This window comes from Camelus dromedarius, chromosome 12, assembly GCF_036321535.1.
Source record: "Camelus dromedarius isolate mCamDro1 chromosome 12, mCamDro1.pat, whole genome shotgun sequence".
Lineage (NCBI taxonomy): Eukaryota > Metazoa > Chordata > Mammalia > Artiodactyla > Camelidae > Camelus > Camelus dromedarius.
This window is the reverse complement of record NC_087447.1, coordinates 71222127-71241602: the sequence shown is the minus strand read 5'-3', so window position 1 is coordinate 71241602 and position 19476 is coordinate 71222127.

Here is a 19476-nt window from a genome sequence, read left to right as displayed (position 1 = left end):
TAAATAAGATAGAATTTTACTTTTCTCCCACATAAAATAAGCCCTAGGGTCAGGAGCCCAGCTGGCGTACCACTCATGGGTACCAGCTACCGAATTCCTTCTGACTTGTCTTGGCATTTGTCTTGCCTGAAACATATCAAGATTGGCTGCTTGAGCTGTATCCATCATGTCCATATAAAGCACAGAGAAGGTGGGACTTTTTTTCTTCCTAAAGATTTGTCTCTATAGCTCTGTAAGGTCTGTTATTAGTCACAGTTCTCCAGAGGAAAGAAACAATAGGATATACACACACACACACACACAGAAAGAGATAGATAGATAGATAGATAGATAGATAGATAGATAGATAGATAGATAGATGAATAAAAGAGATTTATTATAAGATTTACTATATGAGCTCATGCTGTTATGGAAGCTGAAGTTTCAAATCTGTTATCTGAGGATCTAAGACCAGAAGAGCTGATGGTGTAAATGGGGATTTGAATCTGAAGGCAGAAGACTAGTGAAGACCGATGTCCCAGCTGGAAGGCCATTAGGCAGAGACAGAATTCTTTCTTGCTTCTTGTCAGTCTTTTGCTGGATTCAGGACTTCAGTGGATTAGATGAGGTTCACCTACACTGGGAAAGAAAATCTGTTTACACAGTCTACCAATTCAAATGTTAATCTCATGCAGAAACACCCTCACAGACCCAACAGAATGATACTTAATCAAATATTGAGCAACGTGTGGACCAGTCAAGTTGACACACAAAATTAACCACCCCCAAAGCCTCCTGTTTTCAGCCTATTGGCCAGACCTTAGTGACGAAAAAAGGATGGTAAATTTGGTCTATATAATGGAAAGTTAGATCCTTAGATAAAAATCAGAGATTCTATTGTTAAAGAAAAATTAGAGAATAGATCATAGGGCATGGTTACTCTGCTCTGCCTTTGAGGAGAACCAGCTCTGAAGGGCAAAAGAGAAAGGCGTTTCCTAGGTGAAATAAAATAGATTTAGCTGTCTGAACTATGGGAGGTAATGTTTTATATTATTTAAAGGGAGCATTATTTTCAGCATTTATTGATAATCTGATTTTGTGAAATTGCAATAAAGTCAATGTTTTGTCATTCTGACTTAAACTTTTGAAAATTTCTGCTATTATCTGAGAGATATATTACATATGTTTTGCTATTTTTAAAGTGATAATGAAACACTTCATTATATATATTTATATATTATATATTATATATATATATATATATAATATATATATATAAAAATAAAATCATGAACCTTACATTTGTTTTGTTTATTTGGGGTGGATTATAAGTTCTTTTAGATAGGATTAATGGTTTTCTATTCTTCTTCAGGGAGGTTTCCCTGGGAAGTGGTCCTCCAATCATTTGCCCACAGAGTAAGGGCAAAGGAGCCAGGCAGCACTGGGGCAGGAGTATGACCACTCATACTTTATCAATCACTGTATGTCAGGTGTTCAGGAGTGTGTCTCATCTTTGACCTCAACTGTTCAAATTTATCTCCACTGTGCAGTATCTGTGATTCAACACCTCCAGAGATTAAACCTATTTCATTCTGCAGAAGCTCAAGGAAGAGCAATTGCCTGTTTGCTTGGACCGATGGAAAATACCTCAGAAGCTACCTACTGCTGAAAACAAACTTTTAACAGGTCTTTTGCTTTTAGCCTTTCTTCACACCCAGAGTTACTCGTACACTCAGAGGTTACTGCACTGCCAGTTCTTGAAACTTACAATAGTTCTGCAACACAAGTGATCGTGCTTTTTATTGCCATCCTTTAGGCTGTCACGTTCTGGCTTTCTTACATACAGTCAATTACTATTTACATGCATGCTTTCCACATTCTAAAATTAACATTGTGTGTACTATCGTCTTTTTTTCCCCTTTGTCTTTTTGGTCTTATAGCTCTCAAAAATACTTAGTATTATTTTGCTTGAATTTGCAGCAGGATCAGAAATGGTGTCAATTCACCGCTTATAAAATTAAAGTCTTCACTTATTTTCTAACAATATGTTTTATATTTGTTTTGCTCCATTGAAACTGCTCTTGGCAAGTCAACGATAAAAATCCTTCTGCCAAATCCAATGGATTATTTCCAGTGATGCTTCCTTGATGACCATGCAGCACTTTCCAAAAATTCTGTGTGATTGATTTTTGTGACCTGACTGTCTCTTTAAGCATCTCCCATTCTCCAACTCTTTCTTACTCATTTTTTTTTTTCTGTGTCTCGGTTCTGTCTTCGAGTTTCTTTGCCTTTCCATTAGTCTCTGGTGTTCACTGAAATTCTGACTTCAGTCAGTCCTAATCTCATCCCACATCTTGAGTAATCCCAATTCTCTAATTATTTTCACTACCCTTGTATAATGATGACCCGCCAAACAGAAATCTCCATCCCTGATTGAATTCCCAAGCTTCATACGCATATACCCTCTTATGTGATAGACATTTCAATCTTGCTAAACATTTCAATTTTGGTGTCAATAATGAATTCATCATCTCCTGTTCCTTCTTAATAGTCTTCAGTTGATGGCACTACTCATTTATTCAAGTTAAGAAAAGAGGAAATTAACCCAAAATTTCCCTTTCTCTTTTACTATATGTCCACTAAATTGTTTATGACTTAATATTTAATTTTTTTCTAAGTTTTCCCTTACCTTAAGCCCATTCATTCTAATCTAATTTTTAGGTTTATTTGATAATGTCTCTTTTCCTTTGAATTCATATTGATTGTTGCTTAAAATGAACTGCCTTAAAGTTAAAACTGATAACTTTACTGCCTCCCTCTGATTGCACGGTGCTACCCATTACCTGCACCCTACAGAGGTCACACTTCCTAGAACAGCATGCAAGAACCATGCTTACTAGCCACTGCCTCTGGAGCCTCACTTCCTATGAATTTTTTTTTTTTTCTTTTCTTTCAGTACTCTTTTAATTTTTTGGAACCCATTTTAACATTGGATTTTTCTTATCTAAAATGTTTTTAAAAAGAAAGAAAAGAATGAGAGGAATAGCAAAACAAGGTTAGTGGAAACTCCTGGAAAAAGGAAATTATATGTCTCTGAATGATACAGAAACAAAAGGGGCAGCTTGCCACATGGGTTTGTGGTTGTTTTTGCCCATGAAAATACCCACCATGGTTTTTTTTTTTTTTTTTAACATTTTTTATTGAGTTATATTCATTTTACAATGTTGTGTCAAATTCCAGTGTAGAGCACAATTTTTCAATTATACATGAGCATACATTATTCATTGTCACATTTTTTTTCACCATGAGCTACCACAAGATCTTGTATATATTTCCCTGTGCTATACAGTATAATCTTGTTTATCTATTCTGCATATGCCTGTCAGTGTCTACAAATTTTGAAGTCCCAGTCTGTTCCTTCCCACCCTCCACCGCCTTGGCAACCACAAGTTAGTATTCTATGTCTATGAGTCTGTTTCTGTTTTGTATTTACGTTCTTTTTTTTTTTAGATTTTTTAGAGATGGCTCATATGGTGTTTTTCTTTCTCTTTCTGGCTTACTTCACTTAGAATGACATTCTCCAGGAACATCCATGTTGCTGCAAATGGTGTTATGTTGTTGTTTTTTTTCGGCTGAAAAGTATTCCATTGTATAAATATACCACAACTTAAACATAAGAAAAGATATAATAAACCTCCTAGAAGAAAATATAGGCAAAACATTATCTCACATACACCTCATTAATGTTCTCCTAGGGCAGACTACCCAAGCAATAGAAATAAAAGCAAGAATAAACAAATGGAACCTAATGAAACTTACAAGCTTCTGCACAGCAAAGGAAACCATAAGTAAAACAAAAAGACAACCTATGGAATGGGAGAAAAATTTTGCAAACAATGAAATTGACAAAGGCTTCATCTCCAGAATATATAAGCAGCTCATATGACTTAATAAGAAAGAAACAAACAACCCAATCCAAAAATGGGCAGGAGACCTAAACAAGCAATTCTCCAAGGAAGAAATACAAATGATCAATAGGCACATGAAAAAATGCTCAATATCACTAATTATCAGAGAAACGTAAATCAAAACTACAATGAAGTATCACTCCACACCAGCCATAATGGCCATGATTCAAAAGTCTACAAATGACAAATGCTGGAGAGGCCGTGGAGAAAAGGCAACCCTCCTACACTGCTGGTGGGAATGCAGTTTGGTGCAGCCACTGTGGAAAACAGTATGGAGATTCCTCAAAAGACTAGGAATAGACTTGGCCATATGACCCAGGAATCCCGCTCCTGGGCATGTGTCCAGAAGGAACCCTACTTCAGAATGACACCTGCACCCCAATGTTCATAGCAGCACTATTTAAAATAGCCAAGACATGGTTTTTTTTTCTTGATTTAACTCCAGTGGATGAATTTTACTTGCAGTTTCTTGTAAACTTGTTACTCTTTTCATATGCAATGTATTTGTTTTTTATACCTTGCATCCTTTGCGAGAATACCCTCCTACGTATCTCTAGCTAGCTTCTACATTTCATCTAGACTTGATGTAGCTGCCAAATCTAGACTGTCTTCCTAAACTCCCAAGAATGAAATGAATGGTCTTTTATTCTTCTTTCATAGCATCATCTAACTCTGTCTGTTTACAAAGTATGTTCACCGGTGTATACTATGATGTTTTACATTTCTTAAAGGAAGAAACAATGTTTTATTCACTGGCAGAGCTTCAGAATCTAATGAGGTACCAGGAAAATAGTGGGCTAAAATAAAGCTTTTGCTGAATTACCAGGCAATTTTTTTAAAGCTTTGTGTTATTTACCTTATGCTTTTCTTTCAAATATTTTGCTCTCATATATATTTTCGAGTAGAGAATTTCTGTTTTGCAAATACACATGCTTTTACAGCCATGGAAAATGCTACTGCATTCTAACTTATAATGAAGTTATGGCTTAATGCTAATTTAGATAAGGTAGATTCTGTTTTGGAACTTGGGTTTGGAGACATTAATTCAACCATCCAGCTCTCCAGTAATGAGGAAATTGTAATAAATGAACATTAAAACACTTTCTATAAGTTCTAAGGATATGTAACTTGCTATTTGAAAAAAGCCTTCTGGAAACTTATAAAAAAATTAGTCATGGATATTAATAGCAAATGAGGGTTTTTCTTTCCCCTCAAAGAGCTAAAAGACCTGGGTCCAAGAGGCAGAAGCAGAGAGTCAGGCTGAACATCCTGACACAGTTAACATCATCCATGAATATACCTTTAATTATGACTCAGTGATTAAGAGGTAAAAATGTGACCATTTGTTTTCCTTATACTTTTTGTCAGCTTTCAGTTACAATCAAAGTAATGTGCTTGTATATATTTTTATTGAAAGAAATATCAAGAGCTTCATTTTAGTGTAAGTGTGATATTTGGTTACTTGGAAAAACATCAAGTAAAATCTAGGACTAGTGAGGTCTATTTCCCAAACTGAAACTGTTTCTGTAATTCGTAAGTCGTCATGACAAGATCTCTCTTGTGGCCAATTCACAATTTAACTCTCCTGCAATCAGTGAGAGATAAAGACGATTTCCCAGGGTTTTAACTCTTCCTTCATATTCCTCATCGCTTCCAGCTGTAGCCAAACTGATTCTGGTCAAATCTGGACACAGAATTCAAAGGGAAAATAAGAACTCCAGTTTTGTTCATTTAAAAAAAATATTCTCTCGATACCACAATATATTTTGTCAGGCTCAAAACGAACTTCGCAGTAACGCTCTCAACTGTCGTGAAAGTAGCTGATGAACTAAAGAGAATATCGGAAGGTATTCTCAGTGCCACCTTTATGAATTCGAGTATTACTTATCATTATCTCATCTTGTATAGCATTAATGGTCGCATTTCTTTTCAGGCAGAAATGTATAAAGTGACTTAGTTTAGTGTATGAAGAACCCATGCATCGTTCATAAATGATCTTTCAGATTTAACAGAGAACAAATTGTCTTCAAGAAGTTGCCACTTTAAATTGGTTCATATCAAATGGTTGCAAAGATTATGCAGTGGTGTCTGCATTCTAGATTACAGACACCTCCTCAGTCTCAGTTATCTTCCGTCCTTGTGGACTTTGTTTCTGGGTGTGTGTGTGTGTGTGTGAGAGTGTGTGTGTGTGAGCGTGTGTGTGAGTGTGTGTGTGTGCACGTGTGTGTGTGCATGTGTGGGTGTGTGTCGGGGAGTGAAACCTCCCCACACAGGGAATCTTTCATTTTCACAGGGGCTTTTTCCCTTCTTCTGTCTCTTACAAGGACATGCACCATTACATTTAAGGCCCACCAGGGTAATTCAGGATGATTTTAGCTCAAAATCATTAACTCAGTTATATCTGCAAAGACCACCCCCCTCCCCCGCCCCAATAAGGTCACAGTCACAGTTTTCAGGGATTAGAATGCGGGGTTTTTTTGAGGGGGGCCTTCATCAATCCACTACTAATTAGGCCAAATACCCAAGTATATAACTGGAGGGAAATATTACCTGTTTCTCTGTATCTGGCTACCAAGCTCCCTATGAACATCCTTACATGGGAAATTTCATAATTGCTCAGGAAAATCTCAATTTAAAAATAAAATTGACTGCTGCTTCTCTTCCATGTCTCTGATGCTTTCACTGTCTTGGTTCCTCTACTTCTGCCTTTCTAAACACACTTCTCTTTCCTGACTTTCTCTTTGTTTTATGCCTATTCATTTGTCTTTCTCTATTTCCGTTTCATTTTCTCTCTTTGGTATTTCCTCATAGACTTAGGACCATAGCTATATTGGCTAGTGTAGCTAGAGATAAAGGAAAGAAACCACTACTGTATTGATGTTAACTCCTGATTCAAATCCAAATCGTACTGCAGTCAACTTTTCAAAGAGAGAAAGGGGTCAAGAATGTGTTGTTGTGTACGTACACCGTGAGGCCAGGTAAGAAAAAGGGGGATTCTTAGAGAAGTGAACTGGTAGTGACTAAAAGGTATAACATGAGTTTATAAATTTTTGTCTAGAAATACATGAGCAATGAAGACAGATTCAAGAAATTTCTTCAGAGAGAAATTTTGTGAATGCTACAACTGTAAAGAGAAATGATGTATAAACGAAGTGCCATGAGGAAGAATCATTCCACTGTACTCTTTCAAATGATTTGAAGAATTCCAAAAAGGAATGGCAAAAATCATAAATTAATGCATTTCAAAGTCAAGTTTATATATAGATTTTCCCATATCTACAAACATTAATTGAATTCCTACTGTATACTAGCTATTCTGTAGTATATTCAATCTGGTTTAAACACAGAAAAGTCGTCGTGTTGCATCCAAGACATGGGTGTAATAACCCATGTCTGCAAACTCAGTTCCCTGAGAACAACAGGTAAAATACGGCACATGCTAGAAAAATAAATATAAAAATGGAAATAAATAATGCAAACAAAAAATTCTAAACAGATTTGTAAATGTCAAACTGTACTAAATGGAAAATATACTTGGTTCTGGATGTTTGAAAATTACTTAAATGTCAGAGCTCTGCCTGTTCTCTCCTGGGAACAATTTTTGTTCACAGTGTGCTTTTCTTAAAGATTGGAGAACAGTAATAATGCTGCTGAGAAGCAGTAAATAAAACTTAATAATGTAATATTGTTGTGTTCTCAGATTGCACTATGGAAAAAGAAAAAATACTGTGATTAATGTATGTATTTTTTTTTGCCATGACTATTAGGTAAAGATAATTATTTTCAAAATTATCAAAGCTTAAAACAATAAAAGTATTTCTAAACAGTTCACTTTTCAAATTTTCATTAGAAGGATAGGGGCTTTAAGCATAACCCTTTAATTTTCATATTTCAGCTCAAGTGATATTCACGTTAAAGTTGGCACTTTCCAGAGAAGAAGAAAATTCGAGAACAAGGGTTGATGTATACATTATTTTCATTGAAATCTTATCCTGATTTAAAGTCATGGCAACCTTACACCTTGCTGACATGTCAACAAAAGAAGATAGTGATTTTCTTTTGAAGGCTTTAGTTATATCTTTTTAATTCTCCTTTCAACACTGGCCACTTCCTTTCTGTGCATTTAATCCAGTTTGCAAGGCAATCAGCTCTTCTAATCTCTACAACCATAACTATAGGCATTCTGACTCTTAAATAATAGTCCTTGTTAAACACAAAATGCCTGCATTTTGCACACTAGTATCAGATTAGGTCTTCATCATAAGCAGGTTTGGTTTCAAAATAATTTCAAAGTCAACCAGCATTGTAGCAACATAATTTGGTTTGCCTTATTCCCTTTCTGCTCAGAGAAGTCAGAAAACCACAACTGATAATGTTATTTGTGTGCAGACTCAAACGATATCCAGGAGGCACACGGAATAATTCCCAGAATGCCAGGATCCTGACAAGGGTTACTTGCTGACTGGCTTCAATTTCTCTTACTCAAGAGTTGCAGAAATATATGTTTCTATAATGCGTACTTTCCCAATGACTCTCTTCATGTCATTCCTGTACTATGTAAGACACATGACTTTTTTTGCTAGAAAAAAAAAATCCCTTTCTTTTTAACATGAAACATAAATCAGAATATAGCATCTCTAGGAAGAGATTTAGAAAGATCACTGAATAATGATAAATTAAGCAGAAACATAATTTGTATTTTGAGAATCATTTATAATTTAAAACAAGCTAAAATATTGCATGATTCTCTATTTCTGTACGGTTCACTGGAATCTCAGTGTTGTCCATTGTCTGCTGGAGACTGTATGCCTTTGGTTCATTGTAAGTTTCAAAGCTATTTCTGGATCTCAGTTATAAGGCACAGGCTGACTCATTTACATTCTTTGTGAGACTTGGGTTGGCTCAAGGCCAAGGTTTTCAGAGGAATTTCCATGAATCTTATTTTAGTCCTATCTTTGTAAAAGACCATGAGATATCTTAATAAAATATTTAGGTAGTAGTTAGGTAAGATGGTAACTTTTACCTCAATAACACACTTGAAAACAAATACAAGAGTAAAGAAGTTTTTTTTTTTTTTTTAATTGAAGTATAGTCAGTTACAATGTGTCAATTTCTGGGGTACAGCATAATGTTTCAGTCATATATATATATTCCTTTTCATGTTTTTTTTCATTAGAGATTACCACAAGTTATTTAATATAGTTCCCTGTGCTGTACAGAATTTTTAAAATCTATTTTATATAAAGTAGTTAATATTTGCAAATCTCAAGCCCCCAATTTATCCCTTCCCACCCCCTTTCCCCTTGGTAACCACAAATTTGTTTACTATGTCTGTGTGTCTGTTTCTGTTTTGTAGATAGTTTCATTAGTGTGTTCTTTTTCTTTTTCTTTTTTTAGCTTCCACATATGAGAAGACACAAACCGTCCAGGCCAAAATATTTCCCCAGAAATTAGAAAACTTATAAATCCACAGATCTGGGATCAGGGAATTCCAGGAAAGGCAAAGTTTGTCACTCCTGTAAAAATTGCCATAAAAGAAGCTAATAACATCCCTTGCAGGTGCCATTATCCCATAAAACCAGACACTTGATGACTCCTCCAACCCCTAATCTCAAAGTTCATCAAATACGGGCTTTTGGTGCCATGCCAGCTTCCTTGTTACAGTCCAATCCCACCTGTCCTCAGACCAAACAAGGAATACAGAATGGCCCAAGATCTTCGAATTGTAATTGAAGGTGTAATTCCTCTTCATCCAGTTGTTCCCAACCCATATACAATCCTTACTCAGATCCCTGAGGACACAGCCCGGTTTACAGTCCTTGATCTTACACCTGTTCACCCTGAGTCCCAATACCTATTTACTTTGTAATAGTTTGACTCAGACACCAATGAAACCCAACAATATGCCTGGACTGTCCTTTCTCAGGGATTCTGGGACAGCCCACACCTGTTTGGTAATTCCCTAGGAAAGGAACTAAAATTAGAGACGGGGTCATTACTACAATATGTAGATGACCTCCTTATCTGCAGCCCCTCAAAAGAAGCTTCAGACAAAGACACTGCACAGGTCCTCAGCTCCCCGAGTTATGGGGGATACAGAGCATCTCCACAGAAAGCCCAAATTTCCTCGCAGAGAGTTACCTACCTCCCTGGGACATATTCTAAGCCCAGGAAAATGTGCCCTTACAAGCAAAAGGAGGCAAGCCTCCACTTACAGCCACCACATACTAAGAAACAGCTTAGGACTTTCTTAGAAATGGCTGGGTTTTGTAGGATTTCGATCCCCGGGTTTGATCTCATGGCAAAACCATTATTTGAAGCCTTAAAGGGAGCAGACACAGAACCTCTAGACTGGACAGGGAGTTTACAAAAAGCCTTTGATCAGCTTAAGACTAGTTCCCCAGCCCTGGGGATCCCAGATCTTAACAAGCCCCTTATTCTGCTTGCCTCAGAAAAACAGGGAATAGCCCTGGGCATCCTCGCCCAGAAGGTGGGGCAGAGTCCACGACTGGTGGCCTGCCTCTGCAAGCAAACGGACCCAGCGGCTCAGGCTGGCGAGGCTGCCTGGGAGCCGTAGCCCTGCTGGTTGAAGAGGCTGCAAAAGTCACCATGGGCCAGTCCCTGGAAGTGCTAACCCCACATGAGGTACAGGGAGTATTAGAAATTAAAGGGCATAAATATAAAACAAAAACAGACTCATAGACATAGGACACAAACTTGTGGTTGCCAAGGGGGCGGGGGGTGGGGTGGGAAGGGATAGACGGGATTTCAGAATTGTAGAATAGATAAGATTATACTGTATAGCACAGGGGAATATACACAAGATCTTATGGTAGCTCCCAGAGAAAACAATGTGACAATGAATATATATACGTTTATGTATAACTGAAAAATTGTGCTCTACACTGGAATTTGACACAACATTGTAAAATGATTATAAATCAATAAAAAAAAGTTAAAAAAAAAAAGAAATTAAAGGGCAAATTAAATGGCTGACGGCAGGATGCCTCACAAAATACCAGGCCCTCCTTCTTGACTTTCCTGAAGTAACTCTTAAAATATGTCAGACTTTAAATCTAGCCACCCACACTTATGCCAATAGAAAGTCCTTAAGATTTGGCTCATTTTTGCACTGAGACCATCAAACATGCATACTCTAGCAGACCAGACCTTAGGGACCAGCCCCTCAAGGACCCCGATGCTGTCTGGTTTACTGATGGAAGTAACTACACACAGATGGTGTTCAGAAAGCTGGGTATGCTGTAGCTAGACTTACATAAGATCAAAGATGCCCTGCCACCCCAGATCTTGGCACAAAAAGCTGAGCTTATAGCCCTAGCTCAAGCTCTAAGACTAGGAAAAGACAAGAGGCTCAACATCCATACAGATTCCAAGCATGCACCTTTGGTGCCACATGCGCACGCTGCCACCTGGAAACACAGGGGACACCTGACTGCACGGGGGTCCCCAGTCCAGCACTGCCAGGGGGTCTTAGAGCTCCTAGACCCAATACAGGACCCCGAGGTGGTGGCAGTGACCCACCGCCAGGGACATCAGAAGGGAAACTCGGACTTAATAATAGGAAATAATCTGGCCAAGAAGCAAAGAGCTCAGCTCTTAAAACCCCTTCAACCCAAGCCGCCTGCTCCCCCATATGCCACCCCCTAGCCTGCTTTCACCAGCTCAGTATACAGACAAGGAGGTAAAATGGGCTAGGAATAGGGGACGCCAAAGGGCCCTGATGGCTGCTGGACTAAGGAACAAACAGTAACGCCGTCCAGGGCACTACATCGGAAAATTTTGAAGTCACTCCATGACTCTTCTCGTCTGGGGAGGGGTGCTTTGACTAGGCGAGTGGAGGAAGTTCTCCCTGCCATAGGCCTCCCTCAGACGGTCTTAGAAGTTACAAGTGCCTGTAATGCGTGCTACCGTGACAACCCAGGGGGACACTTAGGCCCCCACCCCTCCTCCAGCCCACCCAGAGGAGAGGAACTTACCCGGGGAGGCTCACTTTACCCAGACGCCATCCTCCAGGGATGTAAATACCTTCCGGTTTTTCCTGACACTTTCACCAGGTGGGTGGAAGCCTTTCCAGCAAGGACAGAGCAATCTCAGGAGGTTATCAAGGCATTATTAAAAGAAATAATTCCTCGGTTCGGACTCCCTCGGTCTTTACAAAATGATAATGGCCCGTCTTTTGTGGCTAGGATTATGCAACAAATCTCAGCTGCCCTAGGCATTTGCTGCCACCTCTTTGCTGCCTAGAGACCTCAAGCATCTGGGAAAGTGGAAAGGGCAAACCAGGCTTTGAAAAGAATCCTTTGTCAAGAGACAATGGACAAAACTTTTACCCATAGCCCTCCTGAGAATCAGGGTGGCACCTCAAAAGGACTACGGCCCCTTTGAAATGACTTTGGTAGACCCTTTTTATCTTCTGCTTTATTGGTGGACTCTGAAACCAGCGGGCTCATTAAGTACCCAGTTATTCTGGGACACAGCCAAAAGGCGACTTCAGAATATGGAGATCAGTTTTGGCCAGCCCCCAGCCAAGAAACAGTCCGTATTCAGGTTCAGCTGGGAGACTTTGTCCTCCTAAAAACATGGGGAGAAGGGTCCCCCTCTGATCAATGACTGCCCAGGCAGAGGGGGCCTTACCAGGTCCTCCTCATCACTCCAGCTGCAGTGGAATTTCAGGGCATCACTAATCGAGTGCACCTTCCTAGAATTAAAACTACCCCTCCCCCGGACTCTTCCCAGGACACAGAAGACCTTGGACAACCAGAAGAGTCCAGGTGGATGAGTGAGCCTCTTCAAGACCTGATGCTCTTATTCCAGGAAGGACAAAGAAACTTTATCCAAGGCTTAGTACGGACAGCCACCATTTCCCCTTTGCCTTCTGGTACCCGAGCCCCCCTCAAACTAAGTGAAATGCTCTGGTGGACTTGGGTTCGTATTGTCCTCCTCACCCTCCTTCTTGCTCTCAAAATCTTTTACAAGTGTCATCCTAGCTCCGTACCTTTACCTGAGGGGAATCTCTGTACTGGTTTTGATAGCACCCCTGTGAATCAATTAGAAGGCTTAAGTTTACCTCCCCAGATAAGCAGGCATCCTCACCTTTGCACATACCTCTCCCTCCACTTTTAATCCCTTTATGGGTGTCATAATGAGATTACCTTTGATTTACCTTATCCTTTCTACACTTACAGACCCTGTTTTACACTTCAGTGCTGGGAGGGGACCACCTTAATATCTCCCGAACTCCCGGAACTGAACAAACCATGCTTCTCTTGCGACTTATCTGTTCTAAGAAAAAGACAAATCAAGGCACCTGAGTGGGTCCAACCACGGCTAAACCAAAACCCATATCCCTGAAGCAATTGCACTCTCCATGTTCTTTGATACAGAAGGAGATTTCTGGTGCCCCATCACCTTAAACAGTCAGGGAAAATGTGCCTATTGGGCTGGTCAAATTCCAGCCACCAGCTCTCTGCTGGGAGCCAGCATCTCTTCCCCTTTTCCTCCTTCTCAGTCAATGTCTTCTAGGTCAAGTTGGTTTCCTCTTATCAGTGGCAGACTAAATGGCCTTATGTCAAAAGCCAAAGGAGTCCTCACTTCGCTGGGCTCAACAACTCCTACCTTTTAACACCTCAATGCCCAAAAGACTGTGCCCCACTAGGGTGTGTTCTTAAACGTGGACACCCCTCCGGCCCCACGACTTGACTGACATGAGCCTGCCCCTGTTTAGAAAACCCCTGGCATCAAGGGGAATGCTCCTTTGGTTACCTGTGATCCCCACTGTGATCATTCTCTATAAACTATCAGAACCTACTCATTAACAAAAATGAGCAATTGGACTTATTTTGGTTGGAACTGGGGCTACTATAGCAGTCCCTGCCCCTTGGGGAGGATTCATCTATCATGAGTCCGCTGTAAAAAAATCTCTCTGCTGCAGTAAGCCAACTGGCTTTCCCAACTGGGGATGCAATTGATAAGCTAAAGACCTTAGCCTCGTTGGCTAATGTGGTTATGGATAACAGACCAGTTCTAAACTACCTCTTAGCCGAACAAGGTGGGCTATGTGGTGTTATTAATAGAACATATTGCACATGGATAAATCTAACCAGAGAAACTGGAGTGGATATAGCCAAAATATACGACCAGGCCAAATGGCTACATGACTTTGGACAGGGAGCCACTCCCCATTCAATCTGGAATGCAGTCGAGGGGCTCCTCCCATCTTTAACTTGGCTTCTATCACTCCTTTGCCCTTTAGTGGCGATAATCCTATTATTTATTTTTGGCCTATGCTTATCTAGCCTGCTTGTTAAGTTTGTCTCTTCCACACTCCAAAAATTACATCTCCAGGTGATACTATGGCAAGGATTTCAACCCATCCCACCTGAAGATGGAGACTTTCAGCATCCACTGGACGTGGCTGCTTCCTCCTTTTAATCCCTTCACTCCGACCCCACCACTGTGAACCACCCTGAGACCCCTATCTCTGACGGAAAGCAAGAGATCTGGACTCACAGGTAGGGACAATGCCTATGCTCAGCTTGAAGTAGTTACCAAAGACTGACCATCAATCCTTTTCCTATTAAAAGGTTCTAAATGTCCAGACTCCTTGAGGGGGAAATGTTAGAGAAGGCAGGTAGCTAGATATGAGCCAAGAAAGGGTTACACGGGCCAAAAGGCCAAAAACCATACATCTTGTGGACAACAGCGGTCGTTGGACAGACCAAGAAAAACAGGAGCCTCTGGACTGATAAACAAAAAACAAAAAACAAAACCCCAAAACATACCTTCTGGGTTAGCAAGTGTCCTGGAGGCAGAAGAGTGGGACAAGACAGGAATCCCCATCATCTGAATGTAACCTTTTAGTCATTATGACCTCTGTCCAAATGTAACCTCTTGTTCATTATGACCTCATCCAACTTCCCAATCAAGACTAAATAAGGACGAAAAATCCCTCCTCCCTACCTGGGAAGGTGGAGCTGGGATGAGGATCAGGAAAGTCGACCCCAGACCCCTCCCCACCAGTGAATATTCTGCGCATTCATTTTTACACCCATATAACGAGCTTGCCAAAGATACTCGGGGCGGCTACCCACCTGGGTCTGCCTGCTTTTTCCTTGAGAGCATATATCTATCCCTTAATAAGTCCTTGCTTTGCTTTCTTGACTTCTGTGTCTTGTTTCTGAATTCTTTCTGTGACAAGGCAAGAACCTATCACCCACAACAAGATTTACCTGTGTTTTTGCTATTGAGTTGCATGAGTTCCTTATATATTTTGGATATTAACCCCTTTAATTCATATGTATCCACAAAAGACTCCAAGTAGCAAAAACAACCTTGAGAAAAACAAAGCTGTAAAGATGGCACTTTCTGATTTCAAACTATATTATAAAGCTATAGTAATCCAAACTTAACGGTACTAGCCAGAGTACTAGCCCAGAAATAAACCTGTGCATATACAGTCAAGTAATATTTGACAAGGGAGTCAAGGATGCTAAATGGGATTAGTATATGCTCTTCCATAAATGCTGTTGGAAAAGCTGAACATTCATATACAAAAGAATGAAATGAGGTTTCTATCTTAAACCACTCACAAGAACTAACTTACAATGGGTAGACTTCAATGTAAGACATAAAACTCCTACAAGAAAACAAAGAGAAAGTTCCTTGATTTGGGCACTGGCGATGACTTTTTGAACACAACACCAAAAGCAAAAGACAAGCAGAGACAAAAATGATTAAGTGGGACTACATCAAACAGAAAATCTTCTGCACGACAAAAGGAAGAATCACAAAAGTGAAAAGCAACCTACGAAATGCGACTTCATTCTTTCATAAGAAGAAATCTCGAGACATAAAAACAATCTCATTTTTTGAAAAAGGCATGCCTATAGATAGCCATACACATGTACAATGCAGTAGTTATGTTCCAAGACATGAGCGCGCCTTGTCTTAACAGGAAGATCCTGATTGCTCTGAGAAATTTTTCTTTGCTATTTTTCTGACTTATAAGAAGAGAGCTACAGCAGTTGGAGAAGTTTGGTTTTGTTTTGTTTTATCAGGTTGTCTTTAGGAGAGATATTTGGGGGATGATACTGACTCATTTAATTTTTTACTAGACCCTGTTGTCCGTGTGAGCAATATTTAGCTAGAGGAGAAAAAAGGGAGCATTCTTCCCTGACCTATATTCTTTCAGGCTATGAGGTATGAGAAACCATAACCTGGGTGCTCAGCTGGATTTTCCTGGCACTTCAGAGGGAAAATGCCAGAAAGGTTTGTGACCTCATTGTCTAAGGAGGTTTTTTTGTGGGTCTTCCCGAATGCTCAAATGTCCATGCATGACTGAAGTTCGGAACCTGCATTGGCAGGATTGCCAAGGGCTGCTGTCCCTAAATAAGATAAATAAAAATGACATGGATGTAACCATTATTGATCCTGATTTTGTGGACATATGCATCAAAGCACAAGTGAAGCTCCCTGGACCCTGCCTGGTGACTCATCAAAGCGGAAGAATGGATTGGTTAAGTACAGCCTTGTTTTGACTTAGTTGGGTTAGAATTATGGGAATGGGCATCCATGGACTTAGAAAAAGTGAAAAGAATCTTGGATTCAGTAAATAAGTCATTCCTTGCGCCTCCTAGTGATTAAAGAAGTAATATAGAAGAAAGAGAACCCAGTTATTGAGGTGATGGAGTGCTATTCTTAAGATGGTTGTAAGTCTCAACATTTCTGTGTTTCCAACAGGTAAGAGGCTAAGGGAGAAAATAAAAATATTTGTTAACTCGGTATATAAGGACAAATTTAATAACGTAGTAAAATCATGTACAGAGTGAAAAGGTGCTGAGCCAAGAGGAGACTGAATTAGTGAAAAAGGGAAATGTTACAACTATAACCAAGGCCCCTGACTTTGATGGGCTTTGTGATTCACAAAGGGTCCTATGCCGGTCAAATATTTGTTGACTTTATCTGCGAAAGAAACCTCCACCTTTGCTTACAGCATTATTCAATTCTTCAGGTAAGATTATTCAATTCTGTTTAAAGGACGTCCCATCCCGCCCTTGTAACTTTGTAGCCAAAATCTGCTTTCTTGTTTACTTGCCAGCTAATAGATGACTCATCAGCCTTAACCTCTGTCTCCTTTCATTCACCACAGATCATGCTGGCCTGTCCTCTCTGTTCTCCTTTGCTTTGTCCTTGCAAAATTCTTCCAGGTTTCTGCTTCCTGTTTAGACCATATCTCACGGTTTGATCGAAGAGGATATTAGAGTATAATAACTCAGTCCCACAGAAATAATTTGAAAGGCTTTTTTCTAATCTCCCTGAACTTGCTTTTAATCAGAATGCTGGCTATCCGGGGAGATGGTGGACTCAGTGTCCTCCGAAGACTATCTCTGAAGATTCAGCTCAGCTGTGAAAGCTTTAAAGGAGAAAGGAGAAGTAATCTCACTTGATGATTGAGATAGGACGTCAGAGTCCTTGCCATCCTCCACTGTACGCAGGCTGGTCAATCTCTCATGACTTTTTTTTAATAGACAATTTTTTAGAGCAGTTTCAGGTTTACAACAGAATTGAGCAAAAAATACAGAGTTCCCACATAGCCCTCCCCACCCACACGTGTGTACTCCCTCACCCTCAGCATCCCTCATCAGTGTGGCATATTTAGTAAAATTGATGAACCAACATGGGCACATTATTATCAGCCAAAGTCTGTAGTTTACATTAGAGTCGATTCTTGATGTTGTACATTCTGTGAGCGTTGACAAATGCATAATGACATGTAGCCACCACTATAGTGTCATACAGAATAATCTCATTGCCCTAAAACTCCTTTGTGCTCCATCTGTTCATTCCTCCCTCCCTGCCTCTCCCCAAACCCCTGGAAAATACGATCTTTTGATTGTTTCTGTAGCTGTGCCTTTTCCAGAACGTCATTTGGTTGTAATCGTACAGTTTGTAGCCTTTTTAGACTGGCTTCTTTCATTCAGTAATATGTCTTTTAAGTTTCTTCTGTGTCTTTCATAGCTTGATAGATCTTTTTCCACTGCACATGTATTTTAAAATTTACATATGTGTACTGTTCATTGTTTCTAAGAACGTTTAGAGCTTTAGCTTTTTTACTTACATAGTTATCGAAGGAATAAAGCCAATCACAAAACAAAAATTAATTCAAAAAAATACATACACCCTGCTATTAACAGCAACATTATTTATAATTGCCAAGATATGGAAGCATCCTAAGTGCACATCAGTAGTTGAATAGATTGTACACTGTTCGTTCTTGAGATTACTGAGGGAGAAGGTAGGGAAGAAGTCTGGTCATCTGTTAATTACTTATTCTTCTTTCCTACTTCTTTGATCTACAAAAAAAAAAACAACAAACAAACAAACAAAAACCTACCAATTAGGCAAAGCACCGTGTGATCAAAAGAGTTGAAAGTGGGGTGGGCTGATTTAAAAGTTAGTTACAATGTTGTTAAAGTGACAGGCAAAAAGGATTTCCTGCTGAAGGTGGTTTCTTGCGAAGAGCTGTTTACAACAGTAGCCCTTCGTGGGTCATGAAGGCTCTTGAAAAGAAATTAGAAATGCTTTCTCCCTCCCCTTCTCTCTACTTGCTTGATTTAGATATGTTTTAAACCATTTCTCCGGCAACATGCCCACCTCCCCCCAAATATACAACTCAAATTTTTCAGTAATGAGAGAACCAACTTGCCATCCGTTTGTTGGGAAAGAATAGGTTCTTGCCTCGCGCAGGAAAGAATTCAAAAGTAAGCCATGGTAAAGTGAAAGTAAGTTTATTCAGAGAGATAACACACTCTCAGAAGGTGAGAGCTACAGAGGAGGACCACGAGGTGTGGGCGTGGTTAGGTTTTATGGGCCCGGTAATTTCACATGCTAATGGGTAGGAGGATTGTTCCAACTACTTCAGGGAAAGGGTGAGAATTTCCAAGAAATGCTCCCCGTCCACTTTTTGATCTTTTATGGTCAGCCTGGGAACTGTCATGGCGCCTGTGGGAGCACAATGAGACTCAAGGTCTACAGGAAGTCAGAACTTCTGCCGTCTTGGTTCTAACCAGTGTCTCCTTCCTCAATGGCTGTGTCATTCCTTCAGTGGTTGTGCCCTGCCCCCTTTCCTCCCACTTCACCTTCTGCATAAGCAAATTGTCATTCTTTTTCCTGCCTTTTAAAATTAAAAATCTTGGAAATGTTTCTCATGGTCTTCACTGTGCCAAACCCAAAGACGTTTTGCTTCATGAAAGATACTAAATACTACCGGCAGTAGTCAGGGTGACAGGTGTAAAACAGGGTGCTCGGTACAATAGCTTTCCACAACTTAAAACACTGTTCCTTTCTATTTTCCACATCCCACGGCTCCTAACCTGGTCCACATTCTACCTCTCCAGTCTCAACTTCCATCCCACTTTGCACAACTCCAGATGCTTCAGTTGCTCTGGGATTCTTCTGGGAGAACACATTTACTCTCATCTCAAGGGCCTTGTACTAAATCGATACTAAG